The 27,598-nt window shown below is 33.1% G+C and overlaps 1 protein-coding gene across 4 annotated transcripts in view; it reads left to right on the forward strand.

Annotated features, from left to right (window-relative positions):
- cdh18a (cadherin 18, type 2a) overlaps window positions 1-27,598 on the forward strand; it is a 336,613-nt gene that overhangs the window by 72,602 nt on the left and 236,413 nt on the right. For 3 of the 4 annotated variants that reach the window (XM_015354610.2, XM_015354611.2, XM_015354609.2), the window contains one exon: window positions 24,128-24,204. The exons of the other annotated variant lie outside the window; for it this stretch is intronic. The gene's annotated coding sequence lies outside the window, so the exon portion shown is untranslated. The remainder of the gene's footprint in view (window positions 1-24,127; window positions 24,205-27,598) is intronic. 4 annotated transcript variants of the gene reach the window in all.

Raw genomic sequence — 27,598 nt, forward strand, 5'->3', positions numbered from 1 at the left:
GATTCAGATATATGTTTCATCTTTAACAACTACCCCCTTTTTGGAAATATCTCATAAGCACTGTCATTTTAAAGGATCAAGGAGGGAATCTAGATAATTTTACTTTTTTAATTAAAACTTTGCAAAAGGAATTTGTTAGTAAAGATATCCAGAATTCAATTATCAAGTGTAAAGGCATACACTTCCCTTTTGATACCTTTAAAGGTTTATATCAATGTATAAATCATTCTTGAATATTTTAGAGTTTGTTTAATATGAAATAGGAGATGGATGTTATATCATAAAACAGCATATAAGCTAACAGAGAGAAAAGGTTTTCCAGAGGCTTTTGTGGTATGATATTTGCAAGAGTGGAACATACTGTTTATGAGCCATGTGTTTCGGGAAATATACTGTAAAATATACTATTATTACTTAACAGAAAGTGCACTACGTTTAAATAAATAAACAAATAAATCAATGTACTCCATAGCTACAGACATACCGTACATTATCTAAATACTTATTGAAAATGTATCATGCCATAAACTAAATTATTTGAAGATGTAATTGACTAATGATATCTTAAAATACATTAGAAATCGACACATACAGATCCAGCCATTCAGAATGCTGGTTACTGCATCATTTTGCAGTGTGCATGCCCTAACGTGCCATAACGTATCTGTTTTTGGACTGCATTATTTTGTAAAATTACCAGGTGGAGCAGTGAAAGCTTAATGTGGCATGTGCAGCCAGAAAACACTTGGTTTTGAATCTGGTCAATGCGAGGGACAATCTTTTGCTGTTAAAACATTTAAGTTGTAGACTCTTTAGGCTTTTATAAAAATAAATCAGTATTGTTTTTATTTACAAAAACAAAATGACACCATTTGATATATATATATAAATACTTTATTATTATACTGTGGCTTGTTGAGAACACGATATGCTTCCTTCAGGTTTACTTCCGCATTTAGATTATTTATATTTTGTCTTAATGCAAATTTCAGCAATGCGTACATTTTGATTATGAAAATATGTTTCACATATTGTATAGTAGTGACTTTAAAACCATACAGAATCATACTGTATACACAGTATAGTTATAAGGTATAGATCAGTAAGTGACCTTTATATGCTACTGTTTTGGTATACTGTATCTGTGGATATTACTTCATCTGATTCGCATGTGTTGTACGTTGGGAGACGAGAAAGCACTGCTTAAAAATCCTCATCGGGAGAAAAACGTCCTGTGTATGATTCTTTTCCTCATTGCAGTATATAGCCTAACATTGTGAGTTAACAATATATAATAATACTATTGCATGAAAAAATTAAAATGTGTGTTCAATTTATTGTAAATACAAACACCACAACACACATGTATAATAATCACAATGATCTAAAAAGTACTGTTTTTTTTACTGCAATAACAACAGCAAGTATTTATAGAAAAGGTTAATACATTATAGAATTTTATAAAGTATATACACTTAATATAGTCAGAACAAACATGTCGAAACTTTTCCAAAATAACCAGAGTAAGTGACCGAGTTAAGGACTTTGATAGGACTTTCATAAGATAAATTAAACTACCACTACCAGCCATATACACTATGTATAATATATTTATATTCCTAAATTAATATTGTTTATGATATTCAGGGATGTTATGCTCCTGTTATTTTTATGCTCAGCACCAAAAGTTCCCTTTAGTTGTAAAATTCCATATTAAGCAGATTTAAATATGCTCAATAGAGAGATTAAATGAAGCAATCATTTCACTAGCATGTAATGCACCGCAAGTGCCACCTGTTGATCATCTTTGGCCAGCGAATCCGTACTGCGGCAACCTGCATCCCCAGTCCTGCAATACAGGGTTTTACCGCACATTTAAATGGCTACATCTGTATACAGACAACAAACAGATTTTTTTATTAATAAAATATCAGCTAGGTTTTATTTTAGGTTTTCATTAATATAAGAAAATAGTATTTTAACCCACTTTTAACTGTTAAGAAACAAATCATCAATAGACAATTAACTGAAAGCATTCTCTGGAATATCCAAGTTAGAATGTTTTTTTGTGAGCAAACTCATCAGTTATTAGTATGGTTTTCATTCTTCTATTTGCTTAATTCATTCTGAGTATTTTCAAAATAGGAAACTCTTGTCTGAATTATGTAACCCAAAACATAATGATGAAGGATCTGCTGTCCTCAGTCATCTGGCCAATTGGTGAAAGGCAATTGGCCAGATGACATTTAAATCCAGGAAGCTGAGACTTCCAAGGGAACATTGAGCTCTGCTGGCTCTATCATGCATTTTCACCAGAGGCATAAGGGAGGAAAGGAGGAGACTAACAATGAATGCATGCTTGGGTGTTGTAATGTGAGATGATTTGGTGTCAGATAGATATTTCTGGTTTAGAGCTGGTAAGCAGCTTAACTGCTCAGTTGAATTCATAGATAAGAAATCTGATGAAGTTTAGCTAGAGCTCGGACAGACACTTTCAAATTTCCAATGGGGAAATGGCAACTACTACAATAATATTTAAGAAAACGTGCTTGTCATTGTGGTAAATATACGTATTCAAGATATGTATTTACTAGAAAACAGAATGAAACCTTGAGGATTGTATGAATAGGTTGTGTCACAAAAAAGAAAGATTTGAGGAGATTCATGATAACAAAAGATCAGTTTTCCATGCTGTTTTTCCTTCGTTTTAAGCTAACTTGCTTGATCATATGTTGTCCTTGACAAAACAAAGATAAAGTTACAAGTGAGTTGCCTTTGGCATAAAGCAGATAAATTATGCAGGATATTGATTCAGGGATATAGTATTCCATGTTATAATAAAAAACAATATAGGTAAAATACAATTTAAAAGTCATGTCCTTGATTTTCTTGCATTGTATTGTAAGGTTTTAACAAAATTAGAAAAAAAAATGTAATTTAATTAAAATACTGATTAGAGCTACAAAACAAAACTGTACTAAAGAAAAGCCCAAAGAAAATCTTACAAAATTATTGGCAGATGAAAAAAAATGCCATCCAAAAGTCTTAGATTAGCTTAGAGACAATTAGCTATTTTAATAATTTTTAGAATGTTTAAATTTCTAGGGAAATCAAATATGCACAGCACACATTTCAAAACTATGCCAATGGATTCTTGTCTATTGTTTATTCAGTGTTGCATATTTTCTAAGATCATGATTTATTTTGTATAATACTGATCTAAGAAACATAAAATGAGTTATAGTCAGCTAAACAAAACTCTTTCACTCAATTTTTTTATTTGAATTATAGGGATACCATAAATGCAAATCTCTATAGTGGATATACAATGTGATATTGCATAATTTATGTTAATTAAAATAACAGCATCAAAACTACAGAACATCAACACTACTAGTATGCACGCATTGTGATGTTAATTAAGGATAATAATATTATATAATGTTATCTTCACTTAAGACATTATAGCAAAAGGGAGATTGGTGATAATTTATTATTTATATCAATTATCCAATCAATTATCACCCTTCTTCACTCTTCTAGTATATTGCTTTATAATTGTGTAATGCCCACCACCTAGGAAAAACATTCAGGTTTAAGAGAATGCAGTTGTATTGAATATTAGCTTTGTTATTTTTATTGAATATTAGCTGATGTTCTATAATATCAAAATTTTAAAGAAACTTATAACTGTGCTTACATGGAGTCAAGCAAGCAGATCCAGAGAGCACTTTTGTCCTTATTAGGTGGCGTAGATAACTTTGACCATCATAACCCCATTGCTAAATTTTGACCAGATGTATATATGTATCTTACAAGAAATATCTTGTAACATTACAACAATGAATATTAATTAGCTCCTTCACTTTCACTACACAGACTTGAATTATAATTCCGCTGTCATCTCTCAAACCTAACAAAACATAAAATCTCTATTATATTACTTATTGGAGGAGCTACACAAACAATACATATCAGTTAATATGTAAAACAATTTAAACTATTGTTAATTTCAGACAATCTACAGAACCTGTATATTGTGTCTTTTGTTGATAAGGTAGTTGGATTAATGAATGGATATTTGAAAAAAAGTTGACTGAATAATACATTTTATCAAATTATGTCCAAAATAATAAAATATTAGTTTCACATTTCTTTATTTAATGTGATAGAGAGGTCACTTGTTAACAATCTTAGGTAGATTTTAATTGCTGCTATTAATGCAACTAACAACAGATTTGAAAGTTATGTTCTAGGAAAGGTAAGCAAAACAGTAACTGGGATGAGAAAAACATCACTAGTTTTACTGAAATAAGTAAGTTTTGTTAAATGAGCCTGTTCTTGAGCCTGAGTGCCAAAAGTTAACTCAATAGTATGGGTAGCCAACATTTTTCTCTATCATAAGAAGAAGTCATTGGGTCTTAAACACCTTTTACACTAGTAAGGAACAGAAGATGTATTGTAAAGAATGCAATATCACAGCAATGATTTTTTTCTTTCTGTAATCCTAGACATTTGGCCTTTAACATAGAACTTGAAGGTAATGTATCTGTGAGAGATAAATGTAGCTTATTTTCAATTGTTTACAGAACACTCTTCAAAAGGTGTTACTTCTTAGATATTTACCTTTTAATAGAATGCCTGTGAATAACCTTGGATCCAGTTATTGGTTACTTTTGTGCACCACAGTTTCCAAAGATTACCTGACGTGGATCATCAAATTGTATTAACAATATGACCTTTCCAACCCAGATGGAATTTCATTCCACTATGAGTGTACAAGAGGTCTGAAGTTCAAAGCCTGGAGAGCTATAGATTGTACAGTTTAGCCAAAAGAAATGCGTCTGTCTGATTATGATAAATTATATCAAGTATAATGCAACACTGGCAAAAATAAGTAGAAAAAGATAAGATCCTTCTGTAAAGTTTTGTTCTCGTATGAACTAAAAGCACAGTCAAACCTAAATGAACTTCAAAAATAAGTCTCTAGGAAATAATCGTGGTATTATTAAGTGAATGTTGTGAGTAAATAAAAAACATTAAAGAATCCTCTTAAAATACAGATGAAATTAAAAAAAAACAGATGCATGAGCAATAAGTACTTCATTTTTTCATTTTCTGTTTAATTCTGTTTATTTATTTATTTATTTTTACAATTCCATGAGCATTATTAGGTTAATATTTATTTGATCACATCATAACATTACCTGAGTTTACAATGATTATATTGTTAATATAGAATTGTTACAGCTTTAGGCGACTGAGATATGTCTCAAAGATTTTAGATAAAGTTGGTGATTCTTGGCAGAGTAAACACTTCTAGCTTCAAAGCAGAAAGGATGCTTGTTGCAATGTGGGTGTCCCTTGATCAGAAACCACTGTAAAGTTTACCTTGGTATACCTAGGTACTGTAGGTTGTGAGTTAATGATTGTCAAGGAGAAGTACAGAAACACACAATATAAGATCATGTTAAGAACACAGAGACAACAAGAAAAAGACAACGAGAAGAGGATAAGGAGAGATGGAAGGTCAGACGAGGGAGGAGTCTGGTGGAGTAGACCTTCAAGCTTACGCCAGGCAAAAGCCCATACTTCACGATCATACAAACAAAACCTGACAGGAGCTAAATATTTTAATCTTGCTAGAGAGAGCTTGCTATTCTGTGTTTTTAGGTAACTTGGTAACTACAGTAGGTAACTTTCCACGGTAAAAGATATATTGTTTAGATATCTTGGTTTCCTGCTTGTGGGTACATTTTAGATGAGGGAGATAGGCTCCCATTTATTTTGTGGCATCCAGGGTGCAGAGAGAGATTTAACTGCAGGTTGCATTGCATTTAGTTAGAAGGCAGCTTATCTCTTATGTGGCCTCTGTATGTATTAAGAGTTTAGTCTTTAAGCAGTCTGGGGTTTTCTGGGTTACTAGGATGTTAGGCCTCTGAAATGCCTTGCTTGTACACTGTGTAAATACAGTAACTTGTGTGTTGTTTGTTTTGTTATGTGTAGTGCAGTTTGTGTCTTGTCATTGTAATAAATATTTGTTTAACCAAGTGTGTCTGGATTATTATTGTTTTCATCTAAACTGTGCCAGAGAACAAAGAATTATACCATCCACTCTGGTATATTCTGGAGAAACTGCTTACAAGTTAGAGGTTGTGAATATATAATTTATTTATTGACTAAACCAGTCAATTCCTGATTTCACAATTTTAGTAAAAAGGTTTATTAAAAAATTTACAGGCTAGAAGCATATGTAGCTCCTGATGGAAGGCATGATGCAGATGTTGTGATGCACTGTAGGATTGTGTGCCATTCATTTTCTAAAGCCTGGACAGGCATGTCCCTCTTGTATTTTTAAAGTTAAGACCTTTCATACATTTCATATATCTTAGACTTATAGTACATAAGCAACAGATAAAAAAACGTTTACTTTTTATAATATTTTCCTTAATGTAGAATGACAACTTTGTGAGACACTAAAGGATATTTGTGTTTGGACTTCTTTAAAGCATTTTCAGCATCTTGCTTTTTTTACATCTAAATGTTTGGGAAGAAACTCAAGCATCTTGGACATAGTTAGACTGAATGAGTAAAGTTGTCATTTTTAACACCCATAATCCCCAGACACTTTGAAACAGAACAACATTTTAAACTTGTCCTGAAACTGAACTACATTAACCACAGTTAACTACTAAATCTTTTCTATATTGACACTGCTGCTATATTTTATTTTCAGTAGTTTGATAAGATCCTAATGAATGTTAGGTGACAAAATATGTAGAGGTGTAACTTACCAAGCTGAGGGAATGTCAGCCTAGCCATCATGATAAGACTACCTAAACTCCCCTCACTACTGCAGTGAGAAAGGGGTGGGAAACATTCAAGAGAAGTGTTCAGAGGGAAGTTCAGAGGCTGAGATTATATATTGTATTTATGGTAGGGCAGAATTAGGAGGGATCTAACCTCCCTTTTAAATGTCTCTTAAAAATTATGTTTATGTAGAATATATATGTATTATATGCATGTAGAAAATAGGAATTTTTAATAAAATATTGTTCTGTCTCTTGTCCTTTTCCAATGGAGTCAGATAACTTAAAAAGGGGGGACCCACTCCTGCTTGATAAATATTAATATATGGTTAAATCCCTTGCATCTCTTGACACTCTATAACTGGGAGCAACCACAGCGTTTAGTATCAAAGTCTCCAATTTTGTCTCAAATTTGACTTACAGCTATTCAGATAATATGGAGTTGCTGGAAATTTGCTTGTAGGATCCAGAGAGTGGACAGTCTCAAACTGAGAGGTCGTGAATGTAATATCCAGAGAACTGCACAAATCACGTACTGAATTTCAGGCCTCTAAACCAAGGTTTGCTGCATTACATTGGTAGATGACAAGCATTCCCTATAAATTTAGTTTGGATGACTCTTGAGTACAAAACTGTACGATGTGAGTATTAAGGATTATATACCAATCTAGAATTTATTTATTGTGCTTCAGAGGAGTACTGTGTGTAATAAATGTAATCAAGACCCAGTTAGTGACAGTACAATTGAATATTTTTCTACATTCATTATTGTTGGATTCTAAATTCTAAATTATATTTTAATATCTTAATTTCAAACACATTGTTTCATTCTATTACTTGATATAAATTTCTTAATTTGGCAAAATCATTGTATTTTACATTTACAGGTCTTCCTTTAAATCTTTGCAATGTATTGCACCAATTGGACATTTTTTTATCTGCCTAAAACAGAGCTGTTATATAGTAATTAGAAAGGTTGGTAGAATAAAGCCTTATTTTATTTTCCTAGAAATGATAGAGCCACCTACACAGAAATGTGTGGAGTTCATTTTGATATCTCCTAAACATGATTCACGAGAAAAAAAGACATTAACAGTATTTTCAAAATGCATGAAATCCTATCAGGTGAAAAAAATCTTCTAACCCATTCCCTTTTCAAAATTAATTCAAGGCAATGAAAATGTTTAGCAAGAAAGATAACATGCTAAGAAAGAAAATATCTTACCAAATTCACCCACAATGCAATGTTAAGGCTAGATTTAGATTTTTACAGAACAAAAAACAAATCCCTTTCCAAAAATGAATACACTGTACTGAAGTAAATTATCATGCCTTGTGATGAAAACTATCATTGAACTATTAGCCTACTGGTTATTTGGATTCCATGATGAATGCTGTGCATCAAAAAAGGATCTTCTTTATTTATTCATATTTGTAAATCTTTAGAAAAAGAAGGCATATACATACTTATTAAATGTATTTGACATAATTTGTTTAATTGATTATTAATGATTGACTGTTAACCACTCGAGTGACTTTGTTGCAATAGGTATTAATTCAACTCATTAGTGAAACAGTTCATTGGGCACAAGTGATGAATTGAGTTAATCAGTTGAATTTCACACCTGGTAAAAATCAGGAAGGAAAACACAAAAAAGTCCAGTATGTGTCTCTAATCAAATATCAGTGTCTTCATGTCATCATTATGTTGGAAAATGTCAGACACTTCTGGATTATTCACAACCAGCCATTTTTAACCTGTTAATATGTTATGGCCAGGCATAGTCCATTAATGAAAGGTGACAGTCTCAAACACAATTTATCATACCTCTCCACAACTAACACATCATTATATTCAATCATTTTCAACCTGCTAGTTCTCCTGTATCAAACATGCCAAGTTGTAACAACCCTTGAACCATCAGTTCTAAACCAAGAACTGATTTACAATGGCTTTACAGTGAATCCTGTACCTATGTGACTGGAATGCATTTGAAATATTTTAAGTCTGAAATGTCAAACAGGGATAAATATGTTGCAGTTAACGATATTCCAAAATTGTCTCACTCTCTTCTGATGTCTTAAGTCCTATCATATTTTTTATCTGTTTACTCCAATTAAGCAGTCTTATTGGCAAAAATAGTGTCCATTTTCATTTTTAAGATGACAACATTCAACTTGTAGACCATGTAGGGTGTAAATCCAGTCAAACTGCTAGTGAAATTCAGGACTGACCGAGCTCAAATTTCCTTCATTTAAATGTGACAAAAAGATCATGAGATCATGTGCATAAATCCCATGGAAGATACATTTTATTAAATTCCCTGGAAAAAGTAGTCTCAGATTATGTGAAAGTTGTTTGGTCCTGAGCTCTGTTTTGATGCAGAAATAAACATAATTTATAAAAGCTCTTACTTTCACCTTAGAAACATTGGCTGCATTTGGTCTTTTCTAGATTCTACAGAAAGCCTGATTCATGCCTTCATCATATCTCAGGTGGATTACTGTAATAGCCTTTACAGTGGTCTCCCTACCTACTCCTTCAAATGGTCCAAAACACAGCTGCTTGACTTCTAATGCCTCCAAGGCTATGTGACAGCATCACCCTAATTCTGAATGTCTTCTGACTTTGCCTCATATTCTGGATATGAAAGAAACAATGATATCTTACATGTATTAATTCCCCCTATAAGAGAGCTGCAGTATCCTGTTATGTTTCCCAGCTTTATGTTTCCTGTTTGATCGAGAGACCATGGTATTTCAAAACAATTCCCACTGCAGCAAGGCTGGTAAAGCTTGGATTTATTGTCTTGAGGAAATGAGTGGGGATTTTGTATTGCCAATTGCTGTCATACCACTGAGAAGGATTTTGTGGAACATCTCCAGAAGTATCTTTGTGCTTCCCTGTGGATTTTTCAGTATTTGTCAGTTATTTTATAAATGAAAAAATAAAATAAAAATGAAAGTCACTTTATGTGGTAAATATTGAGCAGGAACAGTAAAATATAATTATAATGATACTTGTTTAATATTTGATTATGATGTACAAAATTCTATATCAACATTTGGATCGCATAATATCCCTGTCTAATATCATTAGATGTTCTGAAATGAATTTGTTTATAATTTGTATGTCACTCTTGAGAAATCAGTTCTGAAATGTACAGACATATCTCCTTTTATAATTAATGAATAACATGCTGTTTCATAGTATCACCAAGTTGCATATATTTGAATCCAGGCCAGGATGTTTTGTGGCTAATTTGTACTTTAAACACACAAGAATTGCAATTGGGAAACAGACAGACATTGTGAATTGAAATTATCAAGGCATAGACAAGTGTCTTACCAATAAATAGATGGGATGCACATATCTAATTTGTCTGTTACGTTATGACTATAAGGTAGATAAAGCGTAAAATACCATTTTGGTCCATCATAGAAAAAAACTTGATACCTGTTACAATCAAGGGAGGACATTTGGCCCCTCTGGCGCAGTAGGAAGATAGTAGCCATTTCTTGACAGAAACCAGTTTATTGGCTTCAACAACACAGCTAGCTTGTTCAACATCCCCACTAGCATTTGGATAGAGACATGCCTCCTTTAAAAAATAAATAAGTGCTCGTGTTGATCCTCATGCTTTTAGGGCCAGGAAAAAAAAACTACACCAGAAGGTGACAATAATGTTCTTTGCAAATGTTCTTCAGGTTTCTTTAGGCCTCTGCACGTTCCAGAAAAGCTATTGGCACAGTAAGTCAATATCAGTTCAACCATTTCCTAACAGACTCATTCATGATTGTTTGATTGCTAAGTGACCTTCTACAGGTGTAATTTTAAAGAATTAAGAAAAACAATCAATTTTAAAATACATCAGGATGTTAAACAGTAAGATCAACAAAGTATAACAAGACAAATAACCTTACTGGCAAAAGCAAAGAATGTTATTTGTTGTTAATATGGTAATTTCAATACGCATGCTTCACACAGTGTTTATGACACCGGTACTAAATCCTTGGGTGAATGCAACTGTGAATGCTAATGTCTGTCAAATGATATTGCTGTGTGACTAATTGAACGTGGCGTGCAAAGAATGCAAGCACCAGCATTGTTTTTTACTCTGATCTTGCGTTACCAACATTCTTCGTATTACTCACATATACATTAATTCTGCTTTCGCTTCAAGAAATCAAGATTGTGAATTAAGAAGTAGTTAAAAATGTTAATTATTAAATAACAAGCACATCAATAAACAATGTAAAGTGTAGTGGCAACAGCATTTGTTTTAAAGGTCAGTAGTCATTTTAGGTTATCCTTTGTGAATTTACACAAGGTAAGAATCATAAATGAGATTTTGCTATATTGTATTTTTAAAAGAAACATTAACAATTGCAGTATAGCAGGTACTATAAATTTGATCCAGAATATGATATGAATTTTAGAACACTGTTAAAAAAGATTAAGTATCTGCACTGCTAAACATCTTGGTTATCATTGTAAAAAAGAAAATCAGATTAATCAAGAAGCGGAGAAGTTGTGGAATTTCCATCTGGAGACCTTCAAAGCATATTCCTTGACAAAATTATATTTGGGACAATATGCTTGAACAGAAAAATTGTATTAAAAAATTAAGTGTCTGCACTGCTAAACATCTTGGTTATCATTCTAAAAAAGAAAATCAGATTAATCAAGAAGCGGAGAAGTTGTGGAATTTCCATCTGGAGACCTTCAAAGCATATTCCTTGACAAAATTATATTTGGGACAATATGCTTGAACAGAAAATTTGTATTAATAAATTATCATTATTATAATTACAATTCTGCTTTTATACAGCTTCACTCTGAATAACTGAAATGACAGTTTAAATAAAAATCCTTACACTTATTTTACACTTATAGTGTGAAATATTATTTTACACTTATATAGTGCTTTACTGGAAACTCCACTCACATTTTACATATAATGGGGACTCCCCTACACCACCGTCAATGTCTAGCACCCACCTGGATGAGGTGATAGTAGTCAAAGTGTGCCAGTACACTCACCACACCTGTGAACAGATGGTTTTACAGGTTTTACAAAGATTTCATCTTCAGATTGCCCATATAGTTAGATGGGGTACATTAATGGTCTCCTTTTACATACCATCATTGATTTAAGTTCTACTTTTAACTTTGTATCCTAACATTTTGGTTTCCTCTTACTTTCACATGATCTAGAAGGGTATTTTAAATCTCAAGAAACAGGTTCCCAATTTTTCTCTATGGTATTTGGGCTTCAGTTTCAGGGTTCTGTATAAGGTGGGGCTCTGATACCATGAAAATAAAATGTTTTGTTTGTGATTCTGTTTGCTAATAATTGCATAAATACATATCTTTTGTATTTTTTAAGTTGTTGCCTTATAACTTCACTATCTCACTGTGCTGGTGAACAAGCAGAAGTTTGTTAGTGTTACCACAGTATTGTCTGACAAATAGGGAGTAAGGAATTACCTGCTTTTATAATTTGTTTGAAAATCAATCTAATGTCAGGGCACAATTTTCTTTGGTTGAATCTTAATCTCCTTTATTTAATTATATATACCTCTGAGCTTTTTACAGTATATAAATACTTAAATAGGATATATTCCTATATGGTTGTGCTACATGTCATACAATATGTTTGTTTTGACAACAGGAAAAATATGTTAATATATTTGGAACCAACAGCAAGAACAAGCAGTAAACAAACCATTCTTTTGTTTATGGCATCAGGAATGTTTAGATATATTACAAAGTCTTTTTTTCTTATGACTGGTTACAATGGAACAGGTTAAGTTCGTTATGATATAAATTGCTTTGCTAGTCTCTGGTGGTAAGCAATAACACTAGGCATACTCAGTATTCAGCTTTGAAATACTTTAATCATGCAACAATTCAATCTATGATATTGCCATCATTTTCAAGTTAATCTTCTGAGTCTTAATCTTCTTATATCTCTCAGCATTGTCTTAAAAATGCAATATATCTTTAGAGTTTTGTGTTTCATCTACTTGGGGCTTACTGTTGATAGCCTGTGCTACAAATGCAAAAAGAGAGCTGTCATGTTGCATAGGTATCCTACAGTCCAAATAACTGATTCTTCCTCTTTTCTTTCCCACAATAGTGCTGTATTTCTTGTAATGTGAGATTCTTTTGTATATATATATTCTTTTCAGGTTTAAAATTAGGCCATGTCATCATATGTATTTTTTGTTTTCATTCTAAAACATTTTGCTTTTCTGAGTGGGGAATTGTAGCTGCTGATAAGCTCTTTGCAGTGCCTGTTTACTGGCCTTGAATAAGTAAAATGCTGGTCTTTTGCACTACTTTAAAAAAATAAATGAACAAAAATGAAAATATGACAAAAAGAAGAGACATTTTATTTATTTACATTTGTGTACCTGAGGTCTGTATACAATAGGCTGCAACATCAACACAATCAGAGCACAAAGAATGCCTTTCTCTCCATTACTCTTTAGCCATGACATTCTTATCTAGTACTTCACAATATGCTTTCTCTTCCTTACTAGAGATTTGAATCCAGCTGGAAGTACCCATCTGTTTTGGATAAAACAGACTTTCTTTGCATCTGATCCAATGCCGGATGATAATGGATACCTTGAGCATCCTTGTGCATAAATCATCACTATAGTAACAGCATAATTTAATTGTGCTCTAGCTATGGCAGAGATGCTACACATAATTGTTTACAATCACAGTGCTTACATTTCTAAGAATTGTTTTTAAATTGTGATATGTAGTTATTAGTAATACGTCCCCACTTATGATAAAATATATAAAGGAAGTTAAAAAATATATATGTTCAGTACTCAAAATGGCAATTTTGTGGACCTGGTATGAAACCTGGGTGTATTAAAGGGACTAGGGGATGTTTGTGTAAAAGTAAATTCAGATGAACCATCAGACAAAAAGTGCAGGCTAATAATCGAGGCATAAAGCAGAACTAGCTGAAATTAAAATTGAACACTAGACTCAATATTCAAAGTTTTAAACACAGAATCAATATAATTAATTTATTTCAAAAGAAGAATATCTACAAAAGACAGTAAACATCAAGTCAGTTTATTGGTTGATTTAGTCACATGAGGTGTCATATATATGAAAAAATGTTCATTGATTTGACAGTTTATGTGTTCAAGTTTAAATTGTGTATTAAATTTGCAAATGTTTATTCATACTTAAGAGCAATAAACTATAGTCTGGTTACTGTAGTTAGTATACTAGAAAGGTTGAATAACAATATCAGTCTTGTTTTGAAATAAGAAAAAGAGATTAAATAAACAAACAATAAATGATAAACAAGTTACAATATTAAGATAGATGCCTTTGTTCATTTAAAATTAGTTTGATCAAAGTGTCTAAGGGATTGTGTTTCCTTGTATAGATTGGTTGTAACAGCTTGGATGAGAACAATAGCTATATATTTGAAGTACCTGTCCTGGTTTCAGTGAAATCCAATTACTGGATTCCTGGACCACAACAATGGGAACCATTGGATGTAACAGTCCTGTGTTGAGAGATTGGATTTACCCTGCAGACCTGTTTGTAGCAGGATCAGGCCAGCTCTGTAGTATAATTTGCATACTGGGCTACAGAGGAATCATTGTTTTAGTATCTTGAGGTGGAAACTGACTGGCCAATAGCACAACAAGAGAATTCCTCAAGCAATCTTTTAGTTATATACAGCATTCCCCATTGTTATTTGATACTTCTTGAATGCTTATAAACCCATTGCAGTATCTGAGTGCCTTAGATGTTCTTTATAGGTCACAAAATGTAATTTTATTCATATAACAACATCCAACTTTGTTTCATTTACCTTCATGCCATGATTCAGCAGATTGGCAAGGAATAAGTAGTATTATTTACTGTATAGTCTCTGACCACTATACACAAGTGTTTATTTAGTATGCAAAATCAATTGCTGATTCAAAATTCAAAGTTAAAACTTCACTGCAACACAACATACATTTGTTAGATACTGATACATATATATACAAAGTTTTTATAGATGTATATTTCAAAAAGTGTGTGGGCAGACAATTTAGTTATGCAAGATGTACCTTTCTAAATCCACATTGACTACTAAACAAAATTTTACTTCAGGACAACAACCTTGCAAAAGACGTATTGCTCTATAATTACCTGCTTTGGTTTTGAGATCTTTTGAATAGACTGGTGCTACTTTTTCAGTCAATGGTATTACTGTCTTGAGTGACTGTAGCAAGAGTGTAACTTAGAGTCTATAAATGATTTCTCCTGTTTTCTAAAACACAATTGATTGTATACTATGATGCCCTGGAGTTTTATCATAAGTACTTCTAGTATATATAACACTTTTGACTTTTAATCCAATTCAATTTAAAATAGCAATTTTTCCTTCCTCAACCTGAGGCATGTTGTTGATGTCCTCCCTGATAAACACCTGACTGAAATATTCATACATGATCCATTTCACTTTGAACATCTTTTACCCATGTTCATCTCTGAGACATTCTAATGCATCATTTACTGTTGTTTTGCTGTCATTATACGTTTATATTGCTCTCTAAGCATTATAATATAATTTTGTACATGTGCTTGAAGTTAATTAAACACCTATACTTTTTTTAATCATTTTAGAACGAGTCTTCTGTCTCCAAATATATCCTTCATGATTTATTAAACCATTTGGACCACTACTTTCCAATATTTTATTTACTTACTTGGGATGAATCCATTGTGTGCCTAAGGCAGCATATTTTTAAACGAATACAGTCCATTCTTTACTGATTGCATATCAGTAATTTTGCCTTCTACTTTTCTTTAACTTGTATTATTTCATAGTTTGTTTTCCTGAAAGAATAAACCTCTGTTTGGATTTCACTTCTACAATTTCAAAGCATTCCTTTAAGCATACCATTTTATGAGCACAATAGTCTTAATGTTCTCTCAACTCTGTTTTCTTTATCTTGATTATTTGAAATGATTATTTAAATGATTAAATAAATATATATATATAAATAAATATATAGATTACTGCCATTCTGTGATCTTACAAATTTAGTAGTAAATAAATTATTAGTTGTTGGCATTTGTATTTTTCCCCACTCTATTACAGGTACATCAAGATCTTCCATTATTATCAACTCTTCCATACTCTTGCATACAGTATATTCATCTATATTAAGCTTCTGCTTTTGTTATATATTATAATAATATATACTGCATTCATATCTTCCATCTCTCCAGTCTCTCTGCATTACTGTGTATAAACTAATGTTTTTTGTTTCTATTATCACATTTTTTATCCACATATATCATAATACACAGGCTAACACAGTGACTTGTATCTCTTCTTTTTGGTTGGGAAATAATTCTAGGATTTAGGATTGCCTGGTCATTTGACATTTAAGCTTTACCTATATTACCTGTATAATCCTTTGCAGATTTAATTTAAACTTTATGCTTTTCCATTCTACTTTAAATTTTTCAGTCAATCCTTGAATCAACCTGACGTGTGCTCATCTCATTCAAATGTAATCCATCCTGCCTGTACAGATAATGTTTGTCATAGAAAAGTTTCAATAGACTCTGCCTGTAATATGTTGTAGAAGTTACAATGTCTTTTAAGAAACCCTCTGTTGGTACAAAAATATCCCAGTATTTTCTGCTTATTTTATTTTATGATATCACAGAAATGTTAATATTTAGTATTAGAAGAAAGTATTTTAGATACAGTGTCAAATGTTTTTTTTAATGCTATTGAAGACATTAAGCACACAGTAATAAGATATTTATGAATTTTTACCAGTTCTGTACTATAGAGCTGCTTTAGGTTGGTAACATTTGAGGATTTCATTTAATCAACCACTTGCTTACGAACCTGCCATAACATTTCAATAGGGTTTAGTCCAGACTTTGATTTTCAATCCAAAATGCAAACTGTGCTCTTCTTTAGCCAATTTGTTGTAGATATGATTGTATCTTTGGTGCTGTTATCCATATTACTGCAAGGCCAGCTAAAGGATTTGTCCTCCAGAATTTGGTGATACAATGCCAAATCCTGGTTCTGTTAATGATGTCAAGTCTTCTGGGTCCTGAGGCAGCAAAGCAACCCTACACTATAATAACTTTATTCTAGCACTGTTCAATGTGAAATGTATATTTTAGGAATTTGGCCATGCCAAAATTAGGTTACTTTTACACGGAAAAGACCTCATGTACCCCTTAAAATTATTACTTTTCATTCAGTGTCATAAATAAATCCTGTGCTCAATCATGTTTACTTTGGCAATGCAGATTATAGCAGAAGTGATATTAATTATGACTGAATTTGTTTGATAAAGACACTTGATCACTTTTCCTCATTTGATATCTTCCCAACTAGGAATCGGCAATTGTTTCTCTACATCTCATGGAAGGGAAGCTTCTATAATACACCCCTCTATCAAGCCATTCGTAATTTGTCAGGACAGATAAAAACTGATTGGAGGACTACCACATCAGTCACAGACATTACTGCAAGCCTGGCAGGACTAATCCTATTCCTATTGCTAATAGTTTGTTGTTGCTTTAGGAATCGTGGTCACAGTTGTCTAAAGACATGAGTCAAGCTTGAACCTGAACCAAGACTGGGTGACCTTATTATTTTAACAACATAAGCCTGAATTGTGTGTTTCAGAGCATATGTATTTGCACATTTCTGAATCATTCAATATCAAACTAGAATGGTATTTTTTATGACAAAATCTGTGCTTAAAAACCTAGCATTTTATTATTTGAGTATTCTTCTTTTCTTATTCTTTTTCTTCTTTTGTTATTATGATTACAAGAATTATTTTGCAGGGGTAATGATGGGATCTTTAACCCATATGAATATATGTAAATGTGTATTATTTCAGGTGGGTAGCTGCGTCAGCATGCGTAGGCTGCAAAGGAACAAGTAATAGGTTTATTCCATGCTGAAAAAAAGAAGAAAGAGAACACAACGTTTCAGCCGTGGAGCCTTCTTCACACCTGAAGAAGGCTCCACGGCCGAAACGTTGTGTTCTCTTTCTTCTTTTTTTCAGCATGGAATAAACCTATTACTTGTTCCAATGTGTATTACTTACCACTAGTATGCTTTTTGTGTCATTTCATTGATTATAAATTAGACTTTTTGTTATTTATATCTGCAGTCAGCCACTGTTAATTCTGCACAGTTAATACTTGGAGGATGTAGTGCTAAGGCACCACTCCATTAAGACTACATACAGTATAAGACCCATCTATGTCATCTGCCATCATCATTTGGCATTTATGAACATTTTAAAAACCCCACTACTGAATGATATTCCTGACACTTTGATTTTGGCACCCTAGTGTTGTTGACACTGAGTGTAAAGAATAAAATCAAGATTATCTTTCTAATAATGTTCAGGTCATGTCTTTGTCTCCTTTGCAAACTACAATTGGGTGCATAGGACACACTGTAAATACTCATTGAGTAAAATAAAGCCTATAGCTTTACTGAGCAATTCTTCAAAAGAAAATAACTTGAGTAAAAATACATTGCTTCTGTGTACAATAATATTCAGAAAGTACTGGAAAACAGTGAGCCTTCAACAGGCTGACAATTTCAGACTCTATATTAACTTATATAACTGAAATTTTCTCCACTTCAGAATGAAAAGCCATGTCAGGTTTTCTCTTATATCTGAAATATAACCATGTAGGTGTCTGATATTGCACAACTCCATTTCAAGTTCATAGTCTCCTGGCATCTACCACATCACTATGATCAAAAGCATTAGCCTTGAAAAGGAGCAAAAATAGTATGAAAATAAAGTCATTTAGACCCGCATGTCACACAGTGTGACAGTTGTATCCATCACTGTCAATAAAGGATACATCAAAACAGGCCCCAAGGTTTCAAAGAATAATATACTTTATATTTTTTGTTTCATTCATGAGGCTTAAAATATTTTACAGGTAACATGTATGGAATTACAAGTCAATGTGTATTGTGTTCCCATTTTCTCTTGTTTTGATACACACCAAACGTTTTAAGATTAGTCTTTTCACAAGTAAAACATTTATATTTTAAACTGGAAACAAATATACATATACATATTTTATAATTATTAGCAGACAACTGAATTATCATATCCTGTATCTACTAAATCACTTGAAAAACATATAGCTCTTCGTTGTATTTCATGGTGTACTGTATAATTAATAATTAAAAAATTAAAAACAAAGATATTCAAACCACTTAAAATAATAATAGTATCTGGCCCATATAAATAAAATAAAATGGAAGTACGATTAAAATGATCTCAGTATTCAAGGTAGAAATATCAGAATTAAATGGAATTGTATTCAATCCCTATACACTACAAACTGTCTATAGAAAAAAAAATAGGGACAGGAAACCTAAATAACAGTGTGGGTTGTTTACATATGGAATTATTTAAGTGTTTCAGATATACAAGTTCTTAATTTACAAATATATCTAAACTTTCTATACATAAAATTGATTTATTGGTTCATTAATATGTTTGAAAATATAAAAATATTTCTTTATTTACAGAAAAGTAAGTGCATGCTTAATATATTAATTTTCACAAAGATTACATGTAATGTTGAACAAAATTCTTATATCAGCCTGAACCTTTCAACAATATTGGATTTTAAGCCATGTGTGTTTTTGAAAGGCCTAAACATGATTCAGTTGTGTAACCATGTGTTTGTCACTTTCTGAAAGGTCTTCTATCAGCTGTAGATCTCCTTTATTTTTTATTATTATTCTGATCTCTTACTGAGCATTTGTCATACCTGGCTTAGTCATACCTTAGACATTGACAGAGTAATCCCTGTGGAGGTAAAGCTTTATGCGAGTTTGTTCAGATACATTCCTCTAGAAGCATCAGTCATTGTAGCAACTATTCCATAATGCTTGTAACCTCCTGATCATCTGAAGTGACATCATTTTCATCATTAATGACTATGGATGAGCCAACGTAGTCAATTATAGGAAAGCAGCTGCACTATTTTTACTAGGGTGTAGTAACAATTCTTGTGTGAAAATACTTTCTCTATGAAACAACAATGCAGAAAGTATGCCTAATTTTCCATAAAATATTAATTTCAAAATATTATTTAACATCACATTGAAATACATAAACAGAAATTCATAACACACGGGCAGCACAACATGGAAGTACATCCAGATTCATTAGATAACCTTTCATAAAATGCATTTTGACTCTAGGATGCAAACATAACTGTACCTGTTGTGCAATATGATAAACTGCACTGTTAATTTTCTTTTTGCTGAATTTCAGATTTAGACACATGTTCAAACATCAATATCATGGCTGTGCCCAGGGGTTCCCAGGGGCCAGTTCAGAATTATGCCAGTGTCCTGTTCTTTGCATTTTCTATTGTCCATTCATCCCAAAGGATCTATAAGCACTTTACTTACAAGAGAGGACCCATTTCATGTTCTACTCAAGGGCAGCACCCACCTGGGTGAAGCACAACATCCATTATGACCCAGCAGCTCAACTACAGAGCAGATCAGGTAAAGAAGTAAGAAACTGCTTTATCAAACCAATAAGCCATTAAGGTAAAACTTCTGAGAAGCAAGATCATGTAAATTCAGAAGATTATACTCTTTTTAAAGTTGCAATTTAATATCTCATCCAGGTGACCTCACTGCTTACAGCACACGTAACAATAGTGGTGCATTCCATTCATCCTATCATTGCCAGAAAGCAGCTTACTTGTGATAAAACTGTCAACAGACTTGAGCCTGAGGTGGGACATATATACATCTCACTAATCCAGCATCGCAAATATCACCGTTTAAGCACATTGTGAGAGGTGTTGCTGGGGTATGGTAATCTAGCCTTCAACAAAAGTCACGCCAAGATGTCATGAAGCTGACTTGCTTTAGTGACTTAACGCTACATAATAAAAGACAGGAACAACACCCACAAACAGGATAAAGCAGACCAACGTCTGCTGCATATCAAAGGACAGAACCTAGAGCAAGGCAGAGTAGGACAAGAAGTAATTACATATCAAAGAACAGGACAAGCACTCAGATTTCTTCTGACTGTATATAAGAACTGGGAAACCCTTGCAGTTTGTTCTGTGGGACAGACCCAGCGCGCATTGTTGGACTTATTGAGCTCAATAAAACTGAATCTGCACAAGACTGTGTCCTGGTTCTCTGATGAAGAATTTCCCCACAAAAAGCCTATCCAGGAAGCATTGGGGGTGTACAAGGCAAATCTGCCATGGATAGCATTCCAGCCCATGACAGGGCACTCATGTACACTGCAAAGTAAAAGGGAGAAAAGAAAATAAAATACACAACTTTTCAGCTATGGAGCATTATTCAGGTGTAGGAGAGGGCAGACAGCTCTGCTCAGAGCTCTTTCACCTGAAGAAGGCCCCCCAGTGAAAATGTTTTGTCTCTTTTGTTTTCAGCAAGGAGTAAACCTTCACCTTCACCTATTAAAGTGCAACACTCACCTGGGTGACATGTAACACTCATTATATGCTCACCCTCCACTATACATCAGATCAGGTGGAGAAAGGAGAAGCTGCTTCACCAGCTGAATTAAATTAGAACTTTAAATAGGGAAGATGGCAGGAGTACAGAGAGGAATTTAACCAGAATACCATAATTTTAATTGTATCTTTTGAAAACTGCCATGGGAATCTACAAACAAGTAGCCAGGGCCTTAGTTTAGTATTTAGTGAAGGGATGGAACCTCTTGCAGCAAGAGTCACCTGCCACTTAACTAAATGTGCGGCTTGTTGAAGTAATTGTATGTTTTTAAATTAATTTAGATTAGCTACAGCAAATGGTTCGGATACTTTGCAATCAGGACAGTTCTGTTTTTTTTTTCTTCATTTTAATTATCTACAGTATTTACGTATTTCTTTTTTGTTTTGTTTTTTTTTGCTTTGGATATGTGGATTAGATTGTGTATATCATAGATATTAATTGCTTTATTAATTTTCATGACTTCAAGCTTTATTGTAAGCATCAATGTCTGAAAACTATGCAAAGATCTACATTTTGTTTTGCAAGGCACTGTATATTGATTTCACTTGGTCTTTCCTCTTCTTTTCACTCCAATTTCTATCTGCAGAAAGGTACTTTCCATTGACCAGCTTTGTCATATAGTCTTGTAATCACCTTGAAGCAGTTTCCTCCCCACAAAGTGGCAGAGGCCAGATTAATGCCACTTCTTTGTAATCTTAGTCACATTGCTCCACTGCTTGAACCATGAAAATAAATTAGAAGTTGTTTCACACAGCTGTCAGGATTGACTAATGCTTCACCTAGAAATTTCAATGTGACATTTGCTGAAATTCAAAAGATATGAGAGTGCTTTCCATGGGCATTCACCTTCCAATTATTTATTCACCAGTAAAGAAAGCTGAATCTTTAAATGTGTGTGATAGAATGCTTTCATCATTCCAATGAATAAATTGTAGACTCTCTGTTTAACCAATATATATTCTGCTCTGTTTCCACTTCTTCAAAGGGCAATAATAAAAATAATACCATTCCTTATTTGTATTGAACCTCCCATCATCTGCCTTCTAGTTTTTCACAATTGCGAATTCACTTTGGGAAGTTTACAGTATGTGATTTTCAAGAAAAAGAGGATTTTCTGAAAATGTGAGAAATTTGGCCTATATAAATAAGAAAATGATACAGGCCATATTCAAATGAGGACTCCAACTTTTGCTAAAAAATGCTGCTTTAAAGGCATGTGTCATTGTATACTTATACTCTAACAATACTCTGTATCAGGTTTCTACAGCTTTGATTCGTGCTGGAGTAGTAGGAGATATTCTGATTTTCACTCTAATGACCCTCTGAATAATTTATTTGAATCCATCATTTGCTTAATAAGTAGTCGTTAGCATGCCTCACATTTCTGCTCTATCACTATTTGAACTTACCTATCAGTGGTGCAGAACCAGTGTTGCAGACACCTGTTCTATGATATACTATAGATGTTCCCCCCGTACATTCTAACCATAAAGATTTCCAAAACATGCAAATAATGTAAGTGTATAGTGTATAACACTAACCAACTGTGATCAGTATCTCCGAGGCACTCAAATAGTTGAGTGCGACAAGATTTGTTTGAGTTGATATTGTCTTTGAAATCCTTAGGCTGTACCAGTGTTTGTTGGATAACATTGAGCAATATAAAACAGAATTTGGCAAACCACGGCCCTTTTCAAGGAAAATATATCTTGTCTTCATCTGTTCTGGACTGATGTAGGAATTTGTCAAAAAGTACTGGATTAAATTTAAATTGTGTATTGCAATCTTAGGTACAAAATGGGAAAAGTATTTCTTAATTATACTGTTAATAAAAAACAAATTACATTTTGATTACAATTGGCTATCTTTGTATAATTATGCTTCAAACATAAATCAGAAACACTTTTATTTGACAATCAAATAAGCTTGGTACATTTCAAGTTTTGTTTAACTGAATGGATTGTTTTACAAAAAATATTAATAACAATTATTATTACATTTTACAAGGTTCGGAGAACCTTGGAAACACAGATACAGCTTTTTTCATTAATATATTATTATGATGTAAATAAAAAAAATACCAGTATAATTTTAATAAGTATATGAAGAAGGGAAACAAAAACGACTGCATTAATTTTTTCCCTGTTTCTTTCATTCAGCATTGAAAGAAGTGTCTACTCTTGAAAAAAGGTTACTGCACATAGTCAGTAGTTTGTTTAACCCCTAATTAAGACATACAGTAGTAGAGTTGTAACTATGAATTGTTTTATTGTTGTAACTCTCTTGCCTGGTACATTTTCTGGCTCAAAGGAATTATATTTTGTATACTGACCAGCTAGAAGAATTGAACCTTTTTTAAGGCTTGAACAGAAAAGACTATGATGGGTACTTGTTTCAGTTATTTAAAATCTTCAAAGCCACTGACAAGATAAACCCAATGGACTTCTTCAGAATCAATTATCTAACTTGAACTAGTGGATGAACATGAACCCATCTATACTCTCCCCATGTCCCTGATATTTATATGTAGCTAGAAGGAAAGTGAGTGAGATTAGATATTGACCTTCTCCTGAATGTTTATCTTAAATTGCATTTAATAAAAACTTGGCTTCATGCCTTGTCTTCAACTGTTAAATTCATACAGAATCGATAAAATGACAGATTATATGTATAATATCTTTACCATAGATCCCTTTGCTCTGAAGTAATGTTATATTTTTCCCTTTTTTCTAGAGAACAATACAGTAAGACTAGTCATTAGGGAAAAAAGGCAAGATTACCAAGATCCAAGTGAGAGGAAAAGGTGAGAGGTAAGTATTAGTTGAAAATATCTATATTTTGTTTTTGTGAATTGCTTCTAAGATAGGCAGCAAGATAAAAAAAAATTGGCAGAATGAAATCAGAAATCTATTCATGTGGAAAAAAACAGTTTTAATCTAGACAGATTTTTGATGTTAAATAGTGTTATTCCACTAATTCAAATGAATTTAGAATTACATTATCCTGTATAATGATATGTCTTAATATTCATTTTATCTGAGACATTGAGCTGACTGTGGTTTTTAACTTGAACCTCCACTGCAAAACAATCACTTTACACATGTTAATATGCACTAGATTGTAAATCAAGCTAAGAGTTTAACTAAGCTTTTAAGCTTGTTTAAGCAACAATTCAAATTTTGCTAGAAAAGAATGAAACAGGGCATTTTCCACAAACGTTTCAGCAAAGAAAAGTCATATCACATACATGAGTACAATAAATTAAGTTGTAATATTTAACTTACTTACTTTTTCTGGGGAAAAAATAAATAACCTGATGGATAACATTATGAAATATGCTGAAATACAGCACTTAAAATAGTAGCAGTTTTAACTGCTTTTAAAAGTTCAAAAATGTTTTTACAGTTAAACATTATACTGTAAAAAGGCACCATCCTTGTGATGAGACATAAAACCGAGGTCCTGACTCTCTGTGGTCATTAAAAAAATCCCAGGGCATTTCTCGACGTCCTGGGCAAATTTCACATTGGCCCTTACCAATCGTGGCTTACTAATAAACCCCATCTATGAATTGGCTTCGTTACTCTGTTCTCCTTCCCACTAATACAGTGCCAGGAAAAAGTATTTACTGATTTTAGTACAAATTTTGGACACTGAATGTTTTCAGGTCTTCAACCAAAATGTAATATTAGATACAGGGAACCTGAGTGAAAAAATAACACTTTTTTTGCTTATTTCTTTTATTTAATGAACAAAGTTATCTAACACCAACTGGCACTGTGTGAACAAGTAAATCAACCCAATTAAAGGGATAAATTAGAGCCAGCTGATTGAACACAGCCAGAATTGATTACAGGGAGCCCTGCTCAATATAAACCTCACTTATTTTGACCCTTACCATCAAAATCAAGTTGCCAGCACAAAGATTAGCACATTATGCCACGATCAAAGGAAATTCCTGAAGTGATCAGAAAAAATATTGTTAATTTCTATCAGTCTGGAAAGGGTTACAAAGCAATTTCTAAGGCTCTGGGACTCCACCGGACTACAGTGAGAGATAATCTCCTAATGGAGAACACTTGGAATAGTAGTGAATCCTCCCAGAGGTGGTCAGCCTGCCAAAATGTCTCCAAGAGCGCAGCATAAAATCATCCAGTAAATCACAAAGGATTAAAAAAAAACAACCTCAGCTAAGCTCAGTGTTCATGACTCCACAATCAGAAAAAGCAAAAATGGGCAAAAATGGACTTCATGGGATAGTAGCAAGGCAGAAACTACTGCTAACCATGAAGAACATAAACGCTAGTCTCTCATTTGCCAAGTAGCACCTGGATGATCCCCAAGCCTTTTGGGAGAATGTTTTATGGACAGATGAGTCAAAAGTGGAACTTTTTGGTCGTGCAGCAGGACAATGATCCAAAACATAAAAGCAAGTCCACATCAAAATGGCTGAAAAGAAGCAAAATTAAAGTTTTGGTGTGGCAGAATCTGACACAGTCAGTTCATGCTCGAAAACCTACCAATGTTTCTGAATTACAGCAGTTCTGGGAGGAAGAGTGGGCTACAATTCCTCCACAGCAATGTAAAAGAATTATAGGAAGCATTTGGTTACAGTCATTGCAGCTAAAGGTGGCACAATCAATTATTAAGTTACTTTTTTCACACAGAGGATATGGTTGTTGGAAAATTTTTGTTTATTAAATAAATTAAATAACAATAATAATAAAGTGTTATTTGTTTACTCAGGTTCCCTTTATCTAACGCTAGATTTTGTCTAAAGTTCTGAGAACATCCAGTGTGACAAATATGCAATAATGGAGGAAATCATGAAAAACTTTTTCATGGCTAGCTTATGTAGCTGATGTAAGGTGAGGGTTCTGCTGCACTATGGCTGCCATTGCATCATCCAGGTGGGTGCTGCACATTGGTGGTGATGGAGGGTCAGTCCCCATTACATGTAAAGCGCCTTGAGTGGAGTGTATTATACTATATAAGTATGAGCAATTATTATTATTATTATTATTATTATTATTATTATTATTATTCTTACCATCCCTACTGTCAAGCATGATGGCTACAACATTATGTTTTTCTCTTTTTCTCATCAGTAGTGGCTAGCAAGGTTGTCATCTATGGTAACATACTGTAGATGAGAACATAGATGACAGAAGGTACTGGCAAATCTTAAACAAAACCCTGCTTAAAATCTAGAACTGTGACTAAAATTTATCCTTCAGCAGAATAATGATCCATATTACAAGGCCAAAGCGACACTGGGTTTGCATGATATCTACAATTTACTAAACTAATAATAATCTTTATGTAATCATTTGAGATGCTTCGCCAATCCTTTGCTGCAGGCACTGAGTTCTAGATTATTTTAGGGATATCTGAATCTTTAATTTTTATTGAATTTATATTTTTAATTTTATTGATGTAAAATACATACTAAGTTGCATTTAAACCTGGAGACCTGGCAATCAGGTTTTCCAAGTTTTTTTCTAGAGAGTAACTACTTGGTTGTATCAGCTGTTGGTTTTGGGTCAATATTATATTTCAGGGTGAAGTGGTGTCTATAAACTTCAGAATTCATACCGCCACCGCCATCAGTCTCATCCTAACCAAGCTATGCCATTGCTTCAAAGATATTGTTTTGATCACTTGGTTCAAGTATTTTTCCACAGTTTAACCTTTCTATCAGATGGTCCCATCTGTCTATTACACATTTTTGCAGAACTCTCCTGGCTTACTTCAGTATTTCCAAGTATTTCCATTCTAATGTGTCCTTTACATTCTTTATGCCTCTGGGAAGTTTACATCTTGTGGTTCATTATTCTCTCATCTCAGTCTTTGGGCAACTGTTAACTTTAATACTTTAACCCTTGCAGTCTGGAAGTGATCAATTTTAGTGACAATGGTTTGAACATTTTCTTTAGTGTTTTCCCAATCATTGGGTCTGGTATGTCCTATTTCTTTGTTGTTATTTTGATTGAATTTTTTTTTCTTTCAGCTTCAAAATTGTAAAAAAATCTTCAGTTGAAATTGCTTTGGTCTTCCATTTCACTTTTAAGTACGGACTCAAAATATTGAAGTCAAACTGAGACAGAATGATAGGAAGTTGACTGCTCTTTTTAAATGTACCTAATTAGCCAACTGCGACAAAAGACAGACTGATGAGAATCTATCCCAATACTTTTGCTCATT

Source organism: Lepisosteus oculatus, chromosome 6 (assembly GCF_040954835.1).
Source record: "Lepisosteus oculatus isolate fLepOcu1 chromosome 6, fLepOcu1.hap2, whole genome shotgun sequence".
NCBI classification, from domain to species: Eukaryota; Metazoa; Chordata; class Actinopteri; order Semionotiformes; family Lepisosteidae; genus Lepisosteus; species Lepisosteus oculatus.